This window comes from Stigmatopora nigra, chromosome 16 (genome assembly GCF_051989575.1).
Source record: "Stigmatopora nigra isolate UIUO_SnigA chromosome 16, RoL_Snig_1.1, whole genome shotgun sequence".
Lineage (NCBI taxonomy): Eukaryota > Metazoa > Chordata > Actinopteri > Syngnathiformes > Syngnathidae > Stigmatopora > Stigmatopora nigra.
This window is the reverse complement of record NC_135523.1, coordinates 8687805-8706790: the sequence shown is the minus strand read 5'-3', so window position 1 is coordinate 8706790 and position 18986 is coordinate 8687805. Positions and strand designations below refer to the sequence as shown.

The 18986-nt window shown below is 39.6% G+C and overlaps 1 long non-coding RNA gene across 1 annotated transcript; it reads left to right on the top strand.

Moving 5' to 3' along the window:
• The first annotated feature begins 3178 nt into the window (after positions 1-3178).
• LOC144209642 (uncharacterized) lies at positions 3179-5093 on the top strand. Its single transcript, XR_013329183.1, has 3 exons — positions 3179-4476; positions 4630-4642; positions 4798-5093. It is a non-coding gene; the product is annotated as an uncharacterized LOC144209642 (long non-coding RNA).
• Positions 5094-18986: the final 13893 nt, after the last annotated feature.

Genomic DNA, 18986 nt, shown 5'->3' with positions numbered 1-18986 from the left:
TTGGGCATATTCTTCACATAACACAGAAAAATACTACATTGGCATTCACCACACTGGACACACAGTTGTGTGGCATCATTTTGGTAGACTGATTTTTACAAATGTTACTAGCTAGATCATGCCCACATTTCAAGTACTAAATGTTTTCTTTAACTGTTTCCTGCAAGGCAATAGTTAACATTGACCACTAATTAATATCCAATCTCTATTTTTTAACAATAATGTTTATTTGCATGGATGTCAGTCAATCGCCATTCGTTCAACCATATCCTTGACACAAATTACATGGCGCCAAAACATGCTTCAGGGGTCCTAATGGTCATTGTCACTGGAAAGACAATTTACACAAAGGCCCAACGGCAAGGCTACGCCACACTCAAAGAGATTCATTTTCACCTCAAGGAAACATACCGACAAAAATAAGAAAGCTATATGGAGGTGATTGTTTGTACGGATTACCTGAAATTGATGAGTTTTATTTTACGAATACATTTAATCGGGTGGAATCATCTTCCTCACTAGCATACCTTTGTTTATTGGGTAGCATGTCAACCTCATATGGTGGCAAAGTTGAAATTCAGCTTTTGCTTTCTTGGGTGGAGCATGCATGTTCTCCCCACTCCGGCGTTGATTGTTCTTCTCAAATTACAGTCCAAGATGCATTAAAGTATGAATGGCTGTTTGTCTATATGAGCAACACAAATGATTAATCAATTATTTTTCACAAAATACCTGCCATTAAGTATAAATGTCATATTTTGAACTTCACTCAGGCAATTGTGAATGTCCTTTCCTTTGGTTTTTGTACTGATAGTTAGAAAGGTTACAGACAAATCATACATACATGATGAACAAAGTATAAAATAATATTTTTCTTGCTTTCATAGAGAAATGTGACACATCATCTGGCACAGTATTGCCCGCCTGGGGTGAGTGCCCTTGCACAGTAGACGAACCATAGTAATTTCTCATCTATCAAATTATAGTTTATTGTTCAGCACAGCAACCTGAGGCTACACATACAACCCTCTGCATTGACAGTTATGAAACATTAGATTTCTACTGTCACAGGCCAGCCCTAAGACAAAACTGGTGAAAGAAAACAGAAAGGGGGAATCTTGACACTTATCTCAGCATGATCTATGTTAAAAAGACCATGGAAAAAAGACCTTGTTGCTATTTTGGGGAGTTTCTAACAGCATTATGTTGCCCTCACTGCCATTAGGAACTAGGATCTTAGGAACTAATAGGCTTGTTTGTTATTGCCATGGTAATGATTTTTCTGCCAAATTCAATTTGGGAGCAGGAAATTGTGTTTAATGCCACTATAATGAGTCTGCTGTAAATTAGCTGTTGTACTAGCAAGGATGACTAAAAGGCCTTTAAAAAACCTTTGGTCCTTGTTGAGAGTAATCTGATACTTGGTGCCACTGATGACTCACTGAACTTAATTTAAAACTTGACTATACTGAGGTAATATCATAGCTGTCCCTCACCCCTAGTCGTTTAAATTATTGTGATTAATTTACTCAAGAAGGTTTGGTATACATTATAGAATTTGGTAATCAAAGTAACTAAAATCAGTCCCTGTTCAAGTATCCTTATTTGAACAAATGCAAACATTGTTTTTGCTTTTATCATTTTCATATGGAGTTTCAGTTGCCCGAAAACCTAAAAACCAGGGAGTATATACTGCACCGACCAAGTGATGTAACTTAAGTATTACAATTACTCTTTTCATTGTATTTTGCAGTTATGTAGATTAGAACTGTACGGCATCCTAATATTGCATCTCATCTCATTTTCTGAACTGCTTTATCCTAAATAGAGGCTATCCCAGCTGACTTTGGGCCAAAAACGAGGACCACCCTGAATTGGTGGCCAGCCAATCACAGAGCACAAGAAAACAAACAGCCATTTACACTCCCACTTATACCTAGGGGCAATTTAGAGTGTCAAATCAACCTACCATGCATGTTTTTGGAATGCAGGAGGAAACCAGAGTACCCGGAGAAAACCCGCACAGGCCCAGGGAGAACATGCAAACTCCACTTAGGTTGACCGACCTGGATTTGAACCCAGGACCCCGACTGTGAGGCCGATGCGCTAACCACTCCTCCGCTGGACCACCCGCATCCTAATGTGTTTTAAGATTTTGGTTGGGACGAATGAAAATATCAGCAAGCGATTGGCATTATATTACAGTACAGTTGTACAAAAACACAAACTACCACCATTTTTCTTTAAATTATTACCCTTCTGATACAGATAAAAAGACTGAAAATGATAAAAGGCAGTATAGTTTGTAAAGTGGCTGGTTATCTCCTTGTGGTTCAAGCTGCCTTGGTGTTGTGACTAATGAATTGAACAAATCAAAGGTAATAATCCTGGCTAGGCATGGATTAAAGGTTCAGTGTTGATAGATTCATAAATAATTACCCTGCCGATGTAATTATCAATCACTGCATAGTAATACAGAATAAACCCAACAAGTGTATAATGATCATTCAAAAATTCACAGTTGTCAGGATAGTGCAAGTGATATAACCACAACAAACTCAGTTTCAGTGAACATATATCATTCCTTGCCCAATATGTCGTGTGTTACAAAGGTGAATGCAAAGAATTAATGATATTTTCAAACTTTCTCCAGTTTCATACAACTCATAATTGAAGAAAAAAAGTTTTTCAAAGTGTTGGTTGACTTAAAAAGTGGATGCGGGTAGATGAGAAATGTTTCAATTAAGTCTCTTGTGATTGAAAGCAGGGTCGAGGGTGGTGATCAAATCCTGAGGGGCAATGCAAGACGTGACTTTGGGGGTTGGCTTTTGCATCTTGTCTTGATGTGATGCTAGTCCTTTATACAGGTGGGCCCTCAACTGGGAACCTGTATCTCGTTAGACACTGTGGCTGTTTACATGGCACCCCCTGCTATGCCGTATTCTAACCTTGTGTGCTATCAAATTCTCACCACATTTTTACCACCTTAAGTTGTTCCCGCCCCTCCTCAAGCAGCACGTGCCCCTTCTTAGTGCCAACATACCCCCGTCCTCCATCTCCCCTCCCTTTCACCCCCCTCCACTCATTTTTTCCCACGCCCGCCTTTTTGTCAGCACGCAGTGGGAGTGGTATCAAGGCACGTGCCGCTTTTTAGTGCCAACAAGATCCCCTGTGGCCCACTGCCCCCCTCGCCACCATCTTCCTGTACTTGCACCCCCAATGATGTTTTACCCCACCTCCCTTCCTCTCTTTTGCAGTGTTCCCTCATTGCTATGTAAGGGGGGATGCCAGACTACTTTGCATATGGATGTTTAGTCTTTTGTGGCAGGCGGGGCTGCATGTGAATATGCAAAATGGTCATAGGAAGCATTTTGTACGGTGATGAGGAAGGGGAGAGGGCGGCACTTGGGAAAAAAATAATGGCTTGTGTTTGTGCGCTTGTCTGTTCATGTGTGGTTTCCGACAGATTTGTTCCGGCGGTGGTTGGCGGAAGAAGGGATGCCACAAGAACCAACGTGGCACTGGAATACCATCTTCGGCAGCCATCATTTCAACATGGAGGGATACTTATCGCCAATGGCCTTCTATTCTGTGTGAGAACAACGCTTGGGTAGTTCTGCTTTTTCTTCCTTAAATTCATCGTTATTGTAAATCCACGGCGTCAAGACGACAAATCAGCAGCACATTAAGAAGAAAGGAACAGGGAAGTATGTTTTACGTCCCCCTCCTTGTTGCAAGGTTTCCTTCTCTCCTACTTATCTGTGGCAGAGAGCCAATGGTTCATTGTAATTGGCCGTTGTCATCATACCGATGACACGCAGTCAGCAATCTGAATATCATTAGCGCCTTTGCATACCTCCGCTCTTTTGTCTTTTTCCCATGCTTTGCTTCTCTTCCTTTATTCCAAAGGCTCGTTTCGCGGTAAAATATTCCAAAAGGTAATAATCATCCACAAGGCAGGCGCATCAATATGCGAAGAAAGACATAATGGGGAATGGAGGTGCATGTCTGATTAGCGCTTTTTTCCACTCATTACCTCCAGCACAAATGTAGAAGAATCTCTTGAGTATGTGGAAGGAATGACAGTACTTGTACGATTAAATTTAACACTCCTTACGTTGGATTCCATTGTTCATCACTGCACTCCATCGCTTGTTTGCATAAATCATCCATTCCATGGGGAGAATAATTTCTCTTAATTCTTCTCTGCAGTGCTTGCCTTCTGATCCGCTACAAAAAAAGAAAGACCTAGACATTTAATTTGCATTCTCCGCATAATGACAAGGCGGCAGTTGTAGACCACCTAATTACCAGGTCCTCCAGTCCCTCTCGCTCTCCCTCGTCCTAGAGCGTTTGCTTTTTAACTCTTGCTCACCCATTTTCCATTTCTTCTTCTTTAGAGGAAACCCTCGTCACATTTGGCGTTATTCATCTGGAAGGGCACAAAAAACAAGCGTATCAATGCAATGACAGATGGTTCGTTTGGCTTCGTTTACTCCCCGTCTGTGTTTATTGGCTAATTTGCAGCTCCTTTTGCACGCGCCGCTCCTTACCTACCCGCTTTGTCTTTGGAATTTACAAAATCATACAAAAAAATCAATACTTAATTGAGTATTCGCTTTCCTGCAGCTCCCAACAACCGGTGAGTGCATGTTCGTGTTAAATCCAAAAGTGTGCACGTTTGATTCTCTGCTATATCCACTGGCATTCCCAAAGCTTTTGTGGAAGAGAGTGCCAGGGAGCTCCGAGAGAAGCAGTGCAGCATCTAAGTGTGTGCGTATGTGTGTGCATGTGCAGGAGATGTACCAAGGTCCGCTCAAACACACCCAAAGCCAAAGAAGTTACAAGACCTGGTGACGATTTACTTCTCAACCCATTCTCTCAAAGGGAAACAGCCATCTATGTAACAACAACAACAAGTCTGTGGGCACGGAAAGTACTGCAGGTTCCTGGCAGTATGTGGTATGCGGTATCCTTGCCTCTCTTAACCACCCTTTTTTTTCAGTCCAAACTTTAACAATAAAGCTGGGCAACAAGCCATCTGGACCCTTTCGAGGACTGGATGGCAAAGTGGGCGTGGAATGAAGGTTGAGAGGAAGGGGACAAGTAGGAGGGGGGCGGGATAGAGAGGGGTAAGGGGTACTTGGTGCCACGTCTCTTATATGGAAAAAGGATGGCATACACGCAATGAAAGTAACTGTATTTCAATTTGCTTTAAAGGAGGGTGAGGGTGGAGGGGGGAAGGGGAAGCCAGATGGCAAAGTTGGCCTGGTGCCAAGGATACGAAAACATGACAACACAAGGGATATATATCACTCACTCCCCTCCGCCCCTTTGACACACTTGTTGCTGCTATTCATGTGGAAGAATGACATGGAATTGCCTTATCCTGAATGTAACTTCTGTGATAATGCCTGACTGGTTTATTGTCTTTAAAAATCATTGAATGCATCAATACCACCAAATCTACACAATTCATTGAGACAGAGGGCCTACAGCATAATGAGTGTCTGGCCCCAAATTGACCTCCCATCTATAACATGCACCAAAAGGCCAAATATTGACTCCTCCATGCTTCTGATCTTGTCTGTCAAAAAAATGTATGCTTCAACCAACTCTAACCTTTGTTTGACCACAGAGGAATTATGTTCATCATATTTATTTTATTGTAATAAAGAATAAAGCTGATGTTTCATAATTGTTCAGACTTCTTCTCGTCATGTTTTTGTGTGGATCTTTCTTTTAATACATATGGATAACCAACAGAGGTGGCCCGGTGGAGCGAGTGGTTACCGCCTTAGTGCTCTGGGGTACTGGTTCGAATCCAGGTCATGTCCACCTGTGTGGAGTTAGCATGTTATGTGTGGGTTTCTTCCGGGTACTCTAGTTTCCTCCCACATTCTGAAAATATGCATGGTAGGCTGATTGGACACTCTAAATTGCCCCTAGGTATGGGTGTGAGTGCGAATGGTTGTCCGTCTCCTTGTGCGCTGGGATCGGCTGGCCACCGATTCAGGGTGTGACCCTAATGAGGATAAAGCGGTTCAGAAAATGAGATGAGATGAGATGACCAACAGAATGTTGTCAGTGTCTGTAAAGGTGTTAGTCAAGCAAATTTTTAAGCAAGCTAGAAATTCAAAATTTGACATTAAATGTTGACGTCAGTTTTTACTTGATAATCATTTGTTGTAAATGACACTTTTACCCAGAAATGGACATACCATTGTTAAAAGAATTGTGTTTCTTGATTCGCATGATTGGCATGATTGGCAGTAAAATGTAATGTTAGAGAGAACATAGTCAGAAGCTCTGTTATGCGTAGATAAAGACAACTCATTTAATCATCCACTATGTGTTTAGTTAGTCTGACAGAGGATAGGAATCAAACATGCATTTATATAAGAACAATTATAGCCTGAAAATTGAGTTGCAGAAAGGCGGAAATAAGAGCTACCATTTGACTTGCGGATCAGGCTTTGCATATCTGCATGCTAATTACATTGTGAGAAGGGGGCAGAGTAGAAATCGCCCCCACTTGCCTCTATGCGCCAGACAGAGTAAGGACGAGGGAGGGAAGACATTGCAGACACGAGCAACAAACGAGGGGACGGGTGGCGCAACAAACGGACAAACAAACGAAGAAATCAAAGGGACATGTAAATAAGACGAGCAATTAATTTGCCATCGGCCTTTCTTCTACACCACTTGGTGCTCTCTGGAAACAAAGCGACGCATTGAAGCGGCAGAAATGAAGACGAAAAAAGCAAGTGGAGTGCCACTGAAGGCGGACATCTAAAAATTAAAATTATTGATTGATTTTAAGGTTGCTTTGGGGGGTTGCAGATCGTTTTTTAAGGATGTAATTAGTGCGGACTGGGACAACGGCTAGGATGATAACGATATGACGATGGAATTCATGATGGCGGTCGTCCATTAATCTCCATCTCAGAGGAACAGGATATTAAAAAATTATAATTGGAGAGACGAGAGTAATCTAGACGGTGTGTGTTTATGTTTGATGGCGGGACGGTGTACTACGATGCTTTTTCAATAATTGCCACCAAGGGGGAATCGTTTGGATCATCAATTGAATTCCTTTGCTATTCTGAATTATGCTGTGTTCAGCATACAAACTTGCATGTAGTGTCAGTATGTGTACATATACAGTACAACTATATTTGTGTATGTTTAACAGTTAAAAGTTAAAGTTAACATCTATGGTAAAAAAGCTATGGTTATTTTTGATTTTGAATGTTTTTTTTTTGTTTTTTTGTATTGCCACCTGCTATGGTATTGCACATTGTAAACATATATGTATAATATATAACTGTAAATTTTAAATACAATAAAATCAGGTTTAAACTCATTTACTTTGTATTATTCCTCAATAAGAAAAAACACTTTTTCAAGGAACTTTCATCCCCATGGAATGCTGTGATGTAATCAATGACAGTTTTGAATCGACACCTCTACTCAGATTAAATTCAACCATGACAATCCGATACTGTGTTTATCAATAGATGCACAACCTTGCATAACTTGCTGTGGCACTGAAAATAGATAGGGACATTTTACTGTGTCATCTCCTTAATATTACAAATTGCCTTTGTGTAGCCACTGTTATGTGTGCACAGGTCTGTGTATATGGGTATGACGTAAGCATGTATGGCGTTAATGCATATGTTCCTGTAATGTGTCTATGTAGTCACTTTGCATGATTGGGAACTGTCCTTGAATTAGTAAGATGAAAGTGCAACCCCCCCAATGCACATAAACACTCATTCATCTCTACATGCAAGTGGTGGCATACACAAACAGTACACACACTCATACATAAAATATATGGCAACAGTTTCACCTATGTTAATTCATAGTTCATTGTAAAAAGACAATACCACTGCCCAGTGTTGCATGCTTTGTGTGTGCCTGTGGTAATGTGATCAAGTTAATGGCCTGGTGGTGGGACTAGTCATTAAAGGAGGATATTAAGGCAGGAGGCTGTTTTTTTTTTTTATATGCATGAAAGAGTGATGTATGAGGTCACACTTACTTGATGTCATCACTCATGCACACTTCCACACATACGCAAATAACCAGATTTTCCAGAAAATAATAAAATACTTTGCCTTCTTTCTTTTGTTCTTTTGTGTTCATTTTTGGGTTTTTCCTTCATACCACCAGATGGTAAATTGTTATTTCTCTTAACTTCAATTTCCACTCAGGGGAGGTGACTCACTGGTCATAAGCTTAGGGTGTTGTCTGCCTGTCAGATGCTCCAGCACCCTGCGACCCTGACAAGGATGAAAGCTCAATTATAGCGATTGCAGTCTGTTTGCTTTCACGACATCGTAGGTATTCTCAAGCATACTAATCAATCTGACAAATTTCACTGCCCGTGAAACGTTTACGACCTAACGGATCTAATCGTAGTCATGTGATGCACAAGTCAATTTTTTTTCCAGACGTCGCGGCCCGACTGTAATGTGATTGACACAATACTCTCATTCTGAAGATTAAGTATATCACAGATAAAATGAATAAATAACTTTTTTTCATGAGATTGTAACGTCTTCATGCAGATAAAAAGACACATACGTAATATTTTCCATTTAATTATTTTTTGTGATAAAACAACAAAAAGCAAAGGTTGCACTTATCGTTAATTCAAAGTGGTAGTCTCGGACGAGCCATCTTCATGTTTTTTAAGCAAAAAAATACAATGTTTATGGCCAATTTTAATGAAATGGGATTGATTATAGTAAATTAGTGGTTGAGAACTGCACTGGGATTTTTTTTGAAAACACTCTAAATTGAGGCCAGTTATGAAGTCGTTTGAGTTTGATTGACTGAATTCAGAGTTGGATGTTATAAAAAGCAATCATTTTCCATTCAGCGCTCTGGTGATGAGTGGGCGTGGAAGAAGCACAAAGTGGGCAGGTACTTGCATAATCAGGGTATACAGTTACATCACACCATCACTGATTTCAGATCTGCTCATTTGCAGTGAAGTTTACTTCCAAATCAATGCAATTGATGACAGCTGACGAACTAAATATTATAGATTACAAACTACCATCACACTTTGGCCCACAGCATTTTATCAATGAAATAGTGAAAAGATCAAAATCCCATTTTATGTTTGTGTCAACGTCTCAAAATTGTCATTTCACCTTCAAATCCACAGCCAAATATGGCCAAATAGGTAAGGGAGGCCGAATTGGTTGTCAGCCAATCGCATGGCACAATGAAACGGAAAACCACTAATACTCACTATCATACCACCACCGAGTGGGAACCGAACCCAGGGTGCCTGCAACGAAGTAAGGTGGGCAAACCACTATATCATCAGGAGGCCAGGATTTATGTTATAATCTGCAATATCTACGTACAATTCTATTAAGAAAAATCTACATAAGCGTAAAATGATTGCAACCAACACCTTTTTTCCTGGTCTGTAGTCTCACCTTGCAAAAACTGAGCATACATACAGCCAATACAACCAATGGTCAGGCTTGGACGTCTTATAGAATTGCAGTGTTGGTGAAGCAGAGCATGCCCACATGACTGCAAACGTGATTGCTGATTCTGAAAGCAGCACTAGACTCTGAGGCGGAGATTATTATGAATTTGGTCATTGGCAATGAGGACACTACAGCGGAGGGGAAAACAAATATTAGCCCCCCTTCAGTGGCAAGTCCAGTGTGAGCTATTTTCCATTTTAATGCATTTATGTGCGTATAAGTGAAAACGAGATGAGGTTTGTCTTTTTTCTGTGTGTGTGTGTGTGTGTGTGTGTGTGCGTGCGATTGTGGGTGCATGTATGTGTGTGTTATTCAGCAAACTCAGATTTACATTTTCCTTGCACTGCCTGTGAAATGTTTTTAGACGTGGACAGCGTGACTGTAATAATATATGGTTTCCTCTCGTGCAATGAGACCATCACACTAGGCACATATTATTTTGTACAGCACCTAAAATGTGAGTACATGGGTAGTGCTACTTAAGAAAGAGTAAGGTTACTAATAATAGAAGCAACAAAAAAAAAAAGAAAACAAGGTCAATGTTATAACTTATTAAAGAGTGCATTCCATGAAAAAACATTCATGTACTCAGCGATGATCTGTTTTTGGACAGCAAACTAATAAATAACAGATTTTTAGTCATAACAATTACCCTTCACTTGAGTATGGAACTCTAATAGGTGTGTTGCTTTAGCACGACATGCACTGACTGCAAAACAAAATGAAAGTCTTGAAAAGTAAGATGACAAGATGTTTGAAGAGCACATAAAAAGAGTAAAGGAAAAAAGGAGGCTGGGTTTTTTCATGATTTCATTGTGGAAAGGAAAGGAGTACATCATAAACAAATGAGGCGACATCTACGTTTTAACTGACAAGATATAGTGATTGCATATTTGTTATTACAGTTTGTGTTGAGCCCATTTGGGTTACTTTATGATCAAGGCGGTTGGCCTATTACTAGCCTTCTGTCAGCTTTATTTACTGTTTGCATATTACTCACCATGCTTCAGAATGTTTCTGTATTTGTACAAAAAACTGTATTGGAGTGATGAAGAAGCCAAATATAAGTTATTGTTGTAAGTTCTTTAAGAAATCGGAAAATAAATGTTTTTTTTCTCCAAATTATAGAAAATTATTTAATAAATCCAGCCTCCCGCTACTCTTAACGTTAAATTGTACAAAAAATTATGTTGTAAATGAAAAAGTATGTTGTATTAAAGCTAGTATGCCAAGTAATCATTCCAAAAAGTTACTAATTTACTTAATGGAAAGGTGGTGTAATATATTTGTGCATTGCCTGTATGTCCACAAAGACGATTGGGGCAAAAGCAGGAAGATGGTTGTACAACAGCAATTTATAGAATAAGATTATTATGAAAAAGTTCAATGTTTGTTGCCAATTACTTCAGAATTTGAAACAATATATGAAATATTTAAAGCCTTTGTGGGTTTAATTTAGCTGATTAACTAGAACTTTGTATCTCCAAAACTAAAAAAATCTCTCAAAACACCAATTGAAAAACACATTTTTAAGTGTCAGGCTTATATTCATTTTTATTTAGTACTTACTACTTGGTTGGGCTTGGTGTATGACTTTTGGCAGGGTGTAGGAGTAGTGGATCCTATATTGGTTTGATAGCTGCATCCTGGTCATGTAAATAGTTGAGTCTGATGTCTCATTATTTTCTTGATCAGTCAATAGATTTTCCACGGGGAGTCATGGGAGTTTGCTGACCTAAAAAAACAGAGTCACAGCATGGTCATTTAGCCAGTTTTTTTTAAACATTTTGTAAAGGTGCACATGATAATTATAATGAAAACGATGTATGTGTTAACATTACAAATTAGAAATCTACTCAGTGCATTGCTGGCTTAGAACTGCTAGAGTTTAGTAAACTCTAGATACACTGTAATATATTTCATACATTTCTCAATATAGTTAAAGCCAGCACCTTGGGATTTTGGATGTGCTACAGCTAAACATTTTGTCATTTTAAGCTTAACAGAGCGTATTGATTTTCATATCTTTGACTCCAAATAGAATGATGTCTTCTTAGTAGCGCTGATTAAACCCTTGAACCCATTTTGGTCTTTATGCATTTTGTCTGTGTGCTGATTACACTACCAAAAAGTGCGAGGCAGAGTGTAATCACCTTGGTTATAATTCTAGATCACTTTGAAAATGAATCCTGGTTTTAATTTTTTTTGGTCAAATTAATTAATTTTTTTTACCATGTATAAATAACCAGCAATCAGTGTCATCATCTTTTTGTGTGGAAGGGACACAGTATGTCAACATGCGAATTGAATTTTGCTGCAACTATAGAGGAAAGCAACACAGCTCCATTCACGCACACACATAAACACGGACATACATCTTGCCCAGGTCCCCAAAGCTAATTAAAGTGAAGGTAGGCAAGCTGAGATGTGATAACTCTGTGAATCATGTAGAATAGTTGTAATGGGTGACCTTTCTTTCAGTGCTGGTGCAGCGAGCAGAAATCTCATTTGAGAGTAAGGCAGTCCAATTTGCTGCAGCGAAGCAGGTGTCAAAGTCTCACACAGGCAGAAAAACATCCCTCGGTGCATTCTGTTTTGTCTGAGATCACATGACGACGTTCCGAGGGAAAATGCAAAAAAAAAAAAAAACAGCAAGCCAACTCCAAGAGCTTATACTTAATATTCCTGGACATGTACCAGTCCTCTTCTCTTCTTCTCAAGTTACTAAAAAGAAAAGAGTTTTCTGTCCCTCTGTTTTTGTGTATAGGTAGGATTATGCAATGAAATTTTGTGATTAGAGCAAACATGGGAATTATAAACAGAGCCCATCTTCATTAGGCTTGAGGCCAGATATTACAGGGCTGGACAGCCTGGAATGTTTGGTCGTCCATTTAGCCAAAGGCAGGAGCAGAAGGGCTGCTGTGCAGGGCTCCAACACGCTTTGATCCTGTGCAAATGTGTGTGAGTGTATGTGTGGGGTGTGTGTGTGTGCCTCCAATGTAATTTCACAACCCAAGTGCACCAGCTGGTCCACGTTAAACTTCCAAGGTAGCCATGGCGCCCTGCGGCTGGTGCAGAGTGTGTGAGTGTGTATGTGCATGATAACATGTGGAATACGTTTGGATGTGCTATCCACCCTTCAACCCCGCGAGCCCCCTCTCCCCAGTTCACCTCCCTTCGCCCCCTTGGCTTTGACTTTTAAGAAGTCTGAACATTGAGCTTTCGCCTCAATCAGGTAAACAAGATATGGGTCAGTGATTAGATATGATATAAACATTCACTTGACCATCACTATGTGAAGGTGATCGTACTGTATATCCTCCTGACCAATGAACACCTGGAATTTTTCTGTATCACTTTCATATGTCATTTTCTGTATCACAAACTTTTATGTAAATACTGATTTGGGTGGTCTGCCAAGAACAAGGTTTGGGAAAAGAAACATTGATAAGTACAATAAACACAAGACCAAAGTTAGGCACCCACATTATACTCCATACATAAATCAATTACAGTAATATTTGTAGTGTTTTCATACACAACTCAAATGGCTGATAGAGATTCGTTCCAAACCATAATGTTTTAAAGTTTTGTTATGAAGGAGTGAAGATTTTGATGTAAAAATAATCACTAATTTCACACAAATTTTAAACAGTAAAATCGAACTTCCTTGCAATTGGCTGGCGAAAACATTAGTATGTCCCCTCACCTACCGCCCAATGTTGGCTGCTGATAGGCCCCATAGGAGGCAGAACGGAAAATTAATGGATAGTAAAAGTAGTAGTAGCAAGAAGAATAGTTATTTAAAATTTTAAAATTTTGCTCTTCTTAAAACCAAACAGTCAGTGAAGCAACTAAATGATCTGACACAATTGTTTCTGTGGGGGCTGATATGATGTCAGTGGACTCAACAAAACAATGCGGTTGGACACATGGTATTTCAATCCAAGAATAGACTCATGCATTTTGGTATTTAACTTGTGCAGTGGAGACGGGCCGGTAAGTGAGTGGTTAGCACATTGGCCTCACAGCTCTGGGTTCCTGGGTTCAAATCTAGGTCGGTCCATCTGTGTGGAGTTTGCATGTACTCCCCAGGCTCGTGTGGGTTTTCTCTGGGTTCTCTGATTTCCTCACACATCCTCCAAAAACAGGTGGGGTGGGCATGTTGGACACTTTTAATTGCCCCTAGTTATGAGTTTGAGCGTGAATAATTGGCCGTCTCTTTGTACCCTGCAACTGGGTGGTCACCGACTCACGGTGCCCACTGCCTAGTGGTTAGCTGAAATAGGCTCCAGCACCCCCCACAAACCTTGTGAGAATAAGCAGTTCAAAAGATGAATTATTGAATGTTTGGTATTTTACTATAAACCTTATGAACTTTCAATAGGCAATATTGAAGTCGCACTGTGCATCTATGTGCAAACAAATCTCATTGACATATTAACTTTTTTAATCTTAGCTAATAATTGAATTTGTCTCCACAATGGGGACTATGATGAGAGAGAGAGAATTGTCAGTGATTTCAGATTTTTAGCTGTGCACAAATCAACGTATCTAATGCATCAATGAAAAGCCCAAGCACAACATGGTGGGTGAGAGAAAACACAAACAATACATATCCCTATGCTTCCTTCTGACAGCTCTGAATCTTTTGAAATGAAAAATAATTGTGCTATGAATTTGTCCAATGAGAGACAGACAAAATCTAATGAAAATACAGCCCTGCCTATTGATAATGATATTCAGTGTTTTTTCTTCAGACATTATCTGAACTGAACTACAGCTTAGAGAGTCTCTACTCTCCCACCTTGACAGGCACGATTAATCACAGCTTTAATTTAGACCCTTTCCAGGGTGACAATAGGGCACGCACCGATCTACCTCCACGCTAGTGCCTGCAGATCCACATTCAAGAAATGGCAGGAGCCTCACCTCATGCGCCAGTACCCTCTTATGACCCACCTGGAGAGCCATCTGATATAAGCATTCTTTTCATCAGGACATCGTTGTATGCGATATTACCCATCAACCTCTGTCCATCATCTTGGAGGACCATTTGTTGTGCAGTTGTGGCGACAACGGCGGCTCCTCTCAAAGCCATTCGCATCACACATTTAAGGCAATTAAGCACTTCTCAATTAAGATGGTCTGCTCTTCACTCAGTTAGATGGAAAAGAGTGCTTCAGCAGCCATTTTCTGCCAAATCCAATTAAAGGTGGGATAAGAGGGAGGGAAAGAAACGAGGTTGATGACTAAAATAGGGCTTTTATTTAAGGGCCAGAAAGAATTACAGGCCAGATTACTGATGGCTTAGGTTCCTAGTCTGGGAAATTACATTCCCACTTTTTTGCAGGTGCCTGGGCTTTGGAGTCAAAGATTACAGTCACCTTAAATCTCTCTTGTTTTTCACTTCCCCAGTTCAAGGGGTTGTTCTTAGCATTGTTGTTTTGTTATGTTCGAATGGATTCGGTTTTTCCCCCGTCCTCTTTTATCACTATGTACTGAGCTTTTAGAAATCGTTTAGTTTCCTTTTAAGGTTTGGAGTTTTGTCAATTACATCTAGGTTCTATTAAGGGAAATTACCTTTTCACTCCTAGATCTCGTCTTAATAATTGATGGCAAGGGAAAAGCATGGGCACAGGGTCGTTTTTTTAGATGATAGAGCCATGCCATAATTTCGATGGGGTTAAAAATCAGAAGTTTGATGAAAAAAACAAAGTATAAATGCAGCTGGGTCTAATTTTAAACAAAAAAGAACACCTTGCTGTTGATAAAGCTTTTATCATCTGATTCATTTATTCATAACCGTGTCCAAAAATAGTTGTCTGAAACATTTTATACTTTGAAAAGCAGGAGTCAATTTTTGCCTGACCAAATTGAAGCATTAAAATGCCAAACATTCACGAATGTTAAGTTTGGCATTATGTTTTGGCCTTTCATGAAAATGGCCCCCTAAACTCATTAGTACACATCTGGAAAGGGGATACTTGCCCACTTGAAAAACATAAGTAGAGTCTACGTTGTGCAACCATTCAGTCTGCTGGGAGATGAATGGACATGGGTATTAAAAACTTAGTGGCCAAGGAAAAACATTTATAAGGCTGACTGACAAACACTATTTAACTTTCCAGGTTTATTGACAAAAATACACATTTCTGCCCATATTCAACTTTGAATGTTTTCCAGTTGTTAGGTTAAAGCTACTAGTAACTATACCGTGCTTACATGCAGGGTATGCAGTTGATTTGCTTAACTGTGAAAACAGGTTAATATTAATGGAAATCACAGTACTTTTAGAACAGACATCTGCAATGTATATACCTACCCATTTACCATTGATAAAACCAGCCTGCCATTATTGGTGTAGCAGCAGTGATGTGTAAGCCTCTGGCAAAGGCAAAGAGAAAGAAAAACACAGAAGTGTGCCTCCTACACACAGAAACACATTTGAATAAAAGGTCAAATAGCTTTATCAATAACTGTGGAAAATATGTTTTGTGAGAAGAAGGAACGGCTGATCTGACAGTGGCCACTGCTCTGATGAATAACTGCTCGTGGAATCAATAGGAAAGAAGAGTTGTGGTGGAGTGCGGGAACGTTTTGTCATCCAGCAGTATACTCCAATATCTAAGCTCATCCATCAAAATGCTGCAATGGCACTTTGTCCTCCGCTTTAATTGAAAGCACACAGAAACAAGTTATTTACATGACGGGCTGGATTTGAACAGTTGAATGGAAGCAGGAAATGTTTCTGATGTGTATTTTAAAAACGTATGTTTCAACGTGCTGATGGTTTCTTTGCGTCTGGACAAAGACAGATAGTCAGCCGCCTGCCTTGCATGTTTTTGGAATGTGGGAGAAAAGTAGTAGTACTAGAAGAAAACCCACACAATTCCGGGATGAAAATGCAAAAGGCTAAATAAATGTTAGATAATAAACGAATAATTAGAAAACATGTTTTTCAAGGAATCAGCTAAGGTAACAGATAAAGTCAGGGAGCGCTCACTCAAAACCTCTGTAACTTTTATAGTTTATATTTGAAGAAAACATTCTTATATGTGCAACTGTTATGTTCAGGTGAAAAAGAAGTGTTGAGATACTTGGTGGACTGGCATAGCTTTCTATGTTTCACATTGCTCATGTGCATTTATAAAAAGGCAGCCACCACGGACTGTCTCATGTGAATGGGGGAGGCTCAAGTACTTTTAAAAAATACCTAAAGCTGGTTTTACAGCAATAGCCTTGGCCCTCAAGGGAGCCAATATATGGAGTGTCCTGTGAAAACATTTTATCAATAGCCGGAGGTTTTGTAGGGATAAATGAGCCATGACGACTATTTTCATAAAAGCAATAAAGACGGGTAATTATAAAAATGTCCATTAGAATTCATCTTTCAAAAATCTATAAAGCCATTATATTCTTAATTAAAAAGATGATCAGATAAGTCTGAGAAAATTGCATTTTCCTTCACAGACAACTGAAGCCTAAACTCATGTTTGTTTGGCAATTTTTTCAACAAAAACATTAACTTTGAAATATTAATTTAATCCATTGTATTGATAAAGCCACCCCTCTCCCTCAATACAGAGGGTTTTGTACTTCATGCAGACATGCGTCATTAGCCATACTTCAGTCGCAGAGCCATTGGGTCATTAAGTCACTGAATTTCTCCTACATCTCCTACACTCATTCAGATTATGTTAGTTGACTAAAAATGATTCATATTCACATTTTTTTTACCGCCATTAAACAAGTGTTAAAAAGAAATCAAAGATTCATCAAAAGAAGCATCAGGTTCTAAAATGACAATATATATATACATGCCAATAATTCTGATGACTGAAATTCCTATTTATAAAGTGGAAGCCCATCAATCCCCAATCAGACAAATGACATTTTAGTCAAATAAATTAAAATACAACATATTTTGGCTGCCTCATGTAGAGCATGTGTCAGACCGATTTTGCCGAGGGCCGCAGTGGGTCCTGGTCTTTGTTCCAACCGAACCAGTGCCGAAATTTTAACCAATCAGGTATCTTCTAAAATAAGTAGCATCTGACTTTAATTAACTGATTACTCTTGCAAAAGGTATCCTTTGTTGAGTTGGAATAAAAACCTCCACCCACTGCGGCACATTGAGGACCGGTTTGACACCGGTTGGTGTAGAGGTTCACTAGCCTGAAGTCGGTACGGGATCAATTCTCGCTGGTGGCGGTATGATTCTGAGTGCCTTGTATGTCTGTGTGCAACCCTTATAAGTCTGCACGGTACAGAAGATGATGAATGACAATTAGAGGTAAGATCGGGCCGAAAAAATACGACCCGACCCTCGTGGGTCCAAAAACCTGAACCAAACAGAACCCGAGGAATTAACTTGATTTGCAGGCCTGAGCCCGAAATCGTATATTTTTTTGGGAGGACTCGGGACTCCCGACCTGAGTCGGAGGAGGAGGGGTGACTTATGATAACAGATTAAAGCCTGTCTTTTGTAACGAAATCTAAGTTAAACAAGACTGTATAAACATTTACATCTTTTATATGATAATAGAAATGTTTGACAATTTCAACTGTTTAAATAAATGCCTGCTCAGCGTCAAGGTGCCAGTCTTTTTGCTGTCATATGAGAGCAAAGTGCCGCATTGAATACATTCAGCGAAGCCATCGCAAGTTTTCCTAGCATATTTAACAATCAATTTGAACCTTTTCCAAAACTCATTGTTACTAGTACCGGTGCGTGTTTCTCTTTTCAGTTCTCCTGCCTTTATCCTTCATGCTCTAGCAATTGCAATTACATTACAGCGCCTACTTTGTTTTATCCAAAGTTCCAAACTATTCATTTCATAACAAGTATTCCTTAGTTTAGTATTCACATATCATTTTAGTATACATTTAAGAAAAATATGTATTTATTCTAAAAAATAGTAAGCGAGTGAGATCACACATCGTTTTAGTATTTTATTTTCAGCGAGAGACAAGCCCGGCCCAACCGAACCCAAATCTGAAGTAAGGATGGACATTTTAGACCTGACTCGACCCAAATTTCGGGTCCGGTCTAGTTCGGGCTTGGGCTCAAGATCGTACTTATACCACTAATGGTAATATATTTTGGATTGCATGCCAATAACAACAACAAGCATGCTATCATCACACACGGCCAGTTTTTAATTATAAATGTTTGATTCCCAGGCTCTTAAACATGAATTTAAAGCATTACTAAAAACAAAAAGTTTGAGTGGTGCATAACATCTCTACGCGTTATTTTAAGTGGGTTTTTGTGTGCATGAACATCTCATGCTCGTACTGTTTTGATCTGCTGTTTGTGTGTGTGTTCACATTGGACATTAGAGCATCTCTCAAAACAGTAATGGGCTTTGATTCCCCAGGGCTGCAGTGAGATGGCCACTTCTTACATTAGCCAGTCAGGTATGACAGTGCCACGGCTCGCCTTCCCCTTGGCCGGCCTGG